Raw genomic sequence first — 6,000 nt, 5'->3', positions numbered from 1 at the left:
TTAAAAATGTCTTTAAAACAAATGGATTTGAAAAAAAAAAAAAAAAAAAAAAAGGGGGGGGGGGTGTACTGTGACAATAATGAAAAGATGGCAGTAAATACACAAAAGATTATTTACAAGAAAAATTCACCCGTATGGAAGCCTTCAGTCTGCTGGGAACCACTGAGGCACTCTCCACCAAGAAGCAGTCTCCAAGAGATACTGCCTTAGTGGTGGTCAGCCCTTAAATGAGGTCTAGAGAAGGTGGAGTCAAGCTCCACCCCTTCTGGGAGCACAGCTAAATTACTCTCACCTGTGCTCCCACAGCTGACCCGACACTTGCCTCAGCTGATTAATCAGAGGTTCAGGCTGTGATTACCAATTTCTCGTACAGGGGGGTTTCAACATTTTTATTAACAAATCAAACTCTGAAACTTGTAAAATCAATAATCTCCAACCTTGACAATGCTGTGAACAGTTTTACAATCAAGAGCAGTGGTGCCCAGTTACAGTGGCAATTTACTAAGGTTACTTTTCAGAAAAACAATAAACCAGGAAAACAAAAAAGCAAACAAACAAAAAAGATCTTATGATTACACACAGGTGGGCTTAAATTTCATTAGTAGGTGAAAATAGTGAAACATTAGTATATAGTGATATATTTATTTTTTAAAAGTCATTTGTATTGCATTATTGATAAACAGTAAAAATACATAATATAAAATATATTCAGCAATTCTCACCATGAAGCTGCAAGTGTTTTTGTACATAAGGGATAGGAAAAAGCAATTTCTTCAAACGAATGCCTACTCTTTTGCCCTTAACATTGAAGGTTTCTCTTTAGTGAATCACAGAACCAGGAAAGCAGATAAATATTCAACTTACTTTCCATATTGTATTTTGCATTTAGAGGTTCAAAACAAAATCTGCAGACTGGACAACAGAGCATTAACTGGAATAACAGATCAGAGTTTTTATTGCTAGTGATCAGTAAATCCTTCCAAAAGATCTAAGACACATTTCAGATTTCATAGACAGAAGAAAAGGAGAATGAAAGGTCACCCCCTTGGGTTGGTACTTTCTTGGTTTTAAATGAAGGGAAAATTGGGAGTTAACAAAGAACTCTTAGACACAATTTATAGACTCTTATAGAGCTATCATGCAAACCCAGGGCCTGAGACATATATATATAACCATGAGTTAGGAACCTGTTCATACCTAATTATAGTGCCAATATTTGCTGAGCTGTAATTAAAGGTCTTAAAGTTTCAACTTTCTTCTCTAAGTTTGTGTTTCTAATTTGATCAGTATTATATTACCAATAAAAATAAGCATGTAGTATTAACACCAGATAAACAATGCCTTAATAGTGCTAAAGCTAGCAATTAAGAAATCCTGATTTTCTCTACACATTCCACTATAGGATGCAATGAAGCCTCCAGAAAAAGACTGGCCTCTTGGCCAGCATATTAAATATTCTGAAGAAAATATCAACAGTAAATTTCAGTAGCACCAAAGCGAAAAGTATGATACTACTGAAACAAAAATGCATTCAGATCCAGGGCAACCTACAAGGCATACATAGCACAGAGCTTAATGAAGAAAGACAGAACACAAAACCTAAGTCAAGTAAATGAAACACAAAAAAAAAACCACAAAAACAAACAAACAAACAAAAAAACACACAGTAGGAAATGAAGTATGATAAGTACAAGAAGACGCACAGAAACAAAGCTACAAGAACATTTTAGGACCTTGCATCACACAAAATCAAAAAATAAATAATGTAGAATTGAATTCTACGTGCAGGACTGAGTCAGCAGATATGGCAGCGTAACTGCATAAAGTAATAAAATAGTTTGTCAAGTATACTCCATTCCTTTGATTACCTAATCATAGCAAGATTATTGCAACATTAGAAACAATGCTGCTCAGACCAGGCAGAACAATATTAGGACTCAAGGCTAAGACTCAAAAATTACAGATTTTCCTCTTTTACTCCTTAGGTAGCAGTAAACTAGAAGTCTATGCTGGAAGAAAAACTATGAAAGATAGAAAACAAAGAAAATAAAGGGATAAAATCTGAACTCTTTGGGAAAAGGAGAAAAAACAAGAAAGAGAAATCAAAATCGACTGTTCAATAAAGGCAAAAAATGAAATTAATAAACTGAATGTTGTTAAACTCCATTTTTCTAAACTACGTGTTTGTTATAACCAGCACATGAACTGGTAAGCTACCTCCACCTTCCTTCAGAGATTTAATAAAAGGTACTAAAATTTTAAATAATGTAATCTAATCTTCCAAGGAACGTTAGGAAAAGCATACTGGCTCACTACCAGTAAATAATTCTTGCAATAATATTCAGGTGAGATTTAAGAAGCAAGGGAGAAGTAGGACATCAAAACTGCTTCTGCCTTTTCAGCTGGCTCAAGGGATTGAACAGACAGGCCAGACAGTGACCAAATAAAAAACAATTTATAAAAATAACCACTTGGTAAAGGAGCAGGAGTGGCTTGAAGGAAACATTTCTCAACTCATGAACAGCATAAGGAGGCTGTGAGCATGGCCGGAGGGCAAGCAGGTGGCTCAGGCAGCCAGCTCAGGGCCAGAATGGAGGAGCTTATTCCATTACATACTGACACCTGGCAGTGGAGCTGGCCCAGGGGTGGATGCTGTCCTTATTTTCTGAGATGGAGTGGTCCAATGTAGGCTTAAATATTCCAGAGTTTCCAGTGTTTACAGAAATCACAACTCCACCACATTTTCGTTTGTAATAAAAGCATCCTTGGGTTAAGCAGTTTGGATTGTGAGCATGTATCATTAGGAGAAGGGAAATTTTCTCAAAAGCTTCATTAGTTCCTCTCCCAGCCCCTCATTTCACATTGCTATTGTCCTTCTCTGTATCATCAATTCCTTTACACCTAAGTGTACTTTACAACTTACATCTGCTGCTGGTTTTCTTCGTGTTTTCTGGAGATGATATTTTTTATTTTATTTTCGATTGTCAGTGCTTTCAAAGAAAGGTAAGGTGTCTGAGGTGCATGAAAACAAGGTAAAACCAATTAGTCTCAGGATATAAACTGGTTAATTCATTTTCGTAAACCCAGTGGAAATAAACAGAATTCTTCTCTCTACACACTATTCCAGTACTCTGAATGTTTCTTTTCTTCCAAAGATAGAACTACAGTAGTAGTCCTACTGTCAATGATTACCATTGAGTAACTGGTAGTTCACACTGACATTTAAACATTTCTAACTTATATGTGCTAGACACATACAGGGGAGAAACAAAAAAGGAAGATGAACTGTTTTTGACAGGACTTTTAAGGGCAAAATTGACATGTCTACAAAAATAAATGTGGCTAAAAAATTTAAACAGACAAGCTATAAATTTTATCAAGAAAATACACTGATGAGAACATGCTGTTACAGTTCCCAAGACAGAGTTCTTTCAGGAAATGTTTATCCAGATGAAGAAAGCCCATTATCAAGGGACCATACCACAAAAGTGTTCAGGCTACTCCAAGGTCTGAAAATGTAGAAATCATATGAATTACACATAAAAGTCCCATTAGTCCATCTTGAAGTACCTAAATATTACAGCAATATTTGTGGGTGCTTTAGGAAAGAAAGCAACAGAGAGGCATTGCTTGTCAAAACAGATTTTTTCCCTGATGCTTTTTACTCTAATTTTAAATTCAATGATGGAGCTTTTAAAATTTCTGTAAGAAAGCTCTTCTACGATTGTACAAACCTCAGTATCAGGCAGTTGCAATTGTTACTGACCTAAACTGTCTCTTTAATTATATCCCAATACATCCGGTGACATACTTATTCACATATTTTAGATACAGTCTTAGCCAAAGACAGTATTAACTAAGTCAATGAGAAGAATCTAGCCACATTTTTGCTGCCTCCCCCCCACATACTCACATCATTCCAGTCTCTGCATATAGCTGTCAAATTGCCGTTACTCATTCATTAGCCATACGCTTGCAGTACTTTTTCAGATCTGCCTGTCCACCACTCTAAAAATATTAATTTGCAGACAATGAGGAACTCACGTACATTCCAACAGTTTTCTCACCACCGTATTACAGAAGATCCCAGCTTCAGGGTCTGATACCTTCTCTAAGCAGATGACAATTGATTTTTATGGGGTGAGAAAAATGTTTTGGCAATTCTTAGCAAATAATAATAATGTAGATGAGGTAAGTAAATGACAATATAATTGTGTTTCTGCTGTGCTCCTGCTTGATGTACAAGTGAATAAAACCCATCCTACCATCTATGTATCTATGTATCATGTTGTTCCTTTAGCTCCTTCACCTTGGAATGCTTGCATTAAATTGAATTCATTGACTATTCACATTTCCAGTAATATCCAGACACTAAAAGTCCTTTTGAAGCCTACAGCAGAAAACACAGAGCTGACATGCTCTAGAGTAATTTGGGTGTTTATGGATAATCATTAAGTTGAGCAATGTCCCTGAGATTCATCTCTATAAAGTCTAGATATTGAGAAGCTTAAGTGTTGCTGAAAGCAGACAGTCATATCTACAGTCATTTGTTTCATCCTGAATAACATCTTGCTCCATGGACTATGGATGGAGCCTTGAACAAGAAGAGGACCCCCAAAAAAAAAGGAACAGAAACATACACTGTGTGGCTCCCAAAGGATGAAAATAACAGTTTTAGTTCTTACTCTCATAATGAAACAGATGGAACTTTCCACTCATGAGGCATTATTCTCATCCACTGAAAATTGGACTGTTACTCTATCTGCCTAGCCAACTAAATAAGAATGACCAAAAAAATTACACTTCAGAAGAACAAGCCCAAAGCAATATTTCAAGCATGAAATGGCAAATTCTCTGTACCTTAAGGGATGCAAATTTTCCTGACAATTGGGAATTAGGGAGCACCATTCCTGCAATTTGTTTCACTTAACTTAGCCAACCACCTTAAAATCTTCCTCCATGATCTCTTCATCACACATGATCATATAAGAACATCGTCCATTAAACTAAGATCCATTTTGTTTTGTAAATTCTAAGAAAGGGCTTAGATTTCTGTAATTTACCATACTTAAGAATTAGCTAAGGAAAAAAAAAAAAAAAAAAAAAAAGGAAAAGAAAAAAAAATACATCTATTATTTGTTCATCTATTCCATGTGAAAGAAATAAAAACGAACTTGAATAATAAGCATGAAGATAAAAAAGAAAAACAGATGAAGGTCTTGAAACACATGAATGTACATGGTTGTAGAACACAAAAGGAAAATAAGTGGTAAGAATGACAGTAGTTTCCTCTGGCTAGCATTGGAAATTTGAAAGTACAATAAGGAGAATGAAAATACTAACATTAATGAAAACTGTTAAGTATGCAATCAACACAAACAATGAAAGGAATATACCAATCTAGCCTACGCAGTTAAAGATAAGGCTGGATCCACAAGTTCCTAAAGGAAGTAACTGAAGTACTGAAATGTCAAGGCAACAAAATGGAGGTATAAAAATTACTGATACAGAACCGAAGGCAGCTTATATAAGCATTACTGAAATAGAAAGCCTGACTGGAACAAAAATCAATGTGGAAAGGTGCTGCTAATCAAATATGAATATCTGCCATGAGAGAGAAAAATATTATTCTGTAAAGCGGTGCCACAATCTATTAGCATTACATGTATAAGAAGGTATAACATGAATAAATGATATTAAGACATCTGAATGAACATATCCAGTGGGTTTCAATACCAGCAATATTGTTATTATACAAAGGATGAGGGCTAATCATGAAGGCACAAAAGGTTTTATCCCACCCACACAAAAACAAATCTAAAGGAGCTTAATGCTTTCAAATTCTTCAACTGATTGCTGACCTTTTTATACCACGTATGGACAGAGGGACAAAGTAAACCAAGGACAATGTCTAACAGACAGGGAGTAAGAAAAAGGAAAAGCATCATTCAGAGGTTAAACACATATTACTGATGACAAAGAAAAATTAAAAAACCAAGA

The 6,000-nt window shown here is 35.5% G+C and overlaps 1 protein-coding gene across 1 annotated transcript in view; it reads right to left on the bottom strand.

Moving 5' to 3' along the window:
- The window catches only part of ZNF804B (zinc finger protein 804B), a 195,437-nt gene that overhangs the window by 151,548 nt on the left and 37,889 nt on the right, over positions 1-6,000 (bottom strand). The gene's annotated exons all lie outside the window — the stretch shown is intronic.

The sequence above is a fragment of the Coturnix japonica genome, chromosome 2 (genome assembly GCF_001577835.2).
Source record: "Coturnix japonica isolate 7356 chromosome 2, Coturnix japonica 2.1, whole genome shotgun sequence".
NCBI lineage: Eukaryota > Metazoa > Chordata > Aves > Galliformes > Phasianidae > Coturnix > Coturnix japonica.
This window is presented reverse-complemented; position numbering and strand designations above follow the sequence as displayed.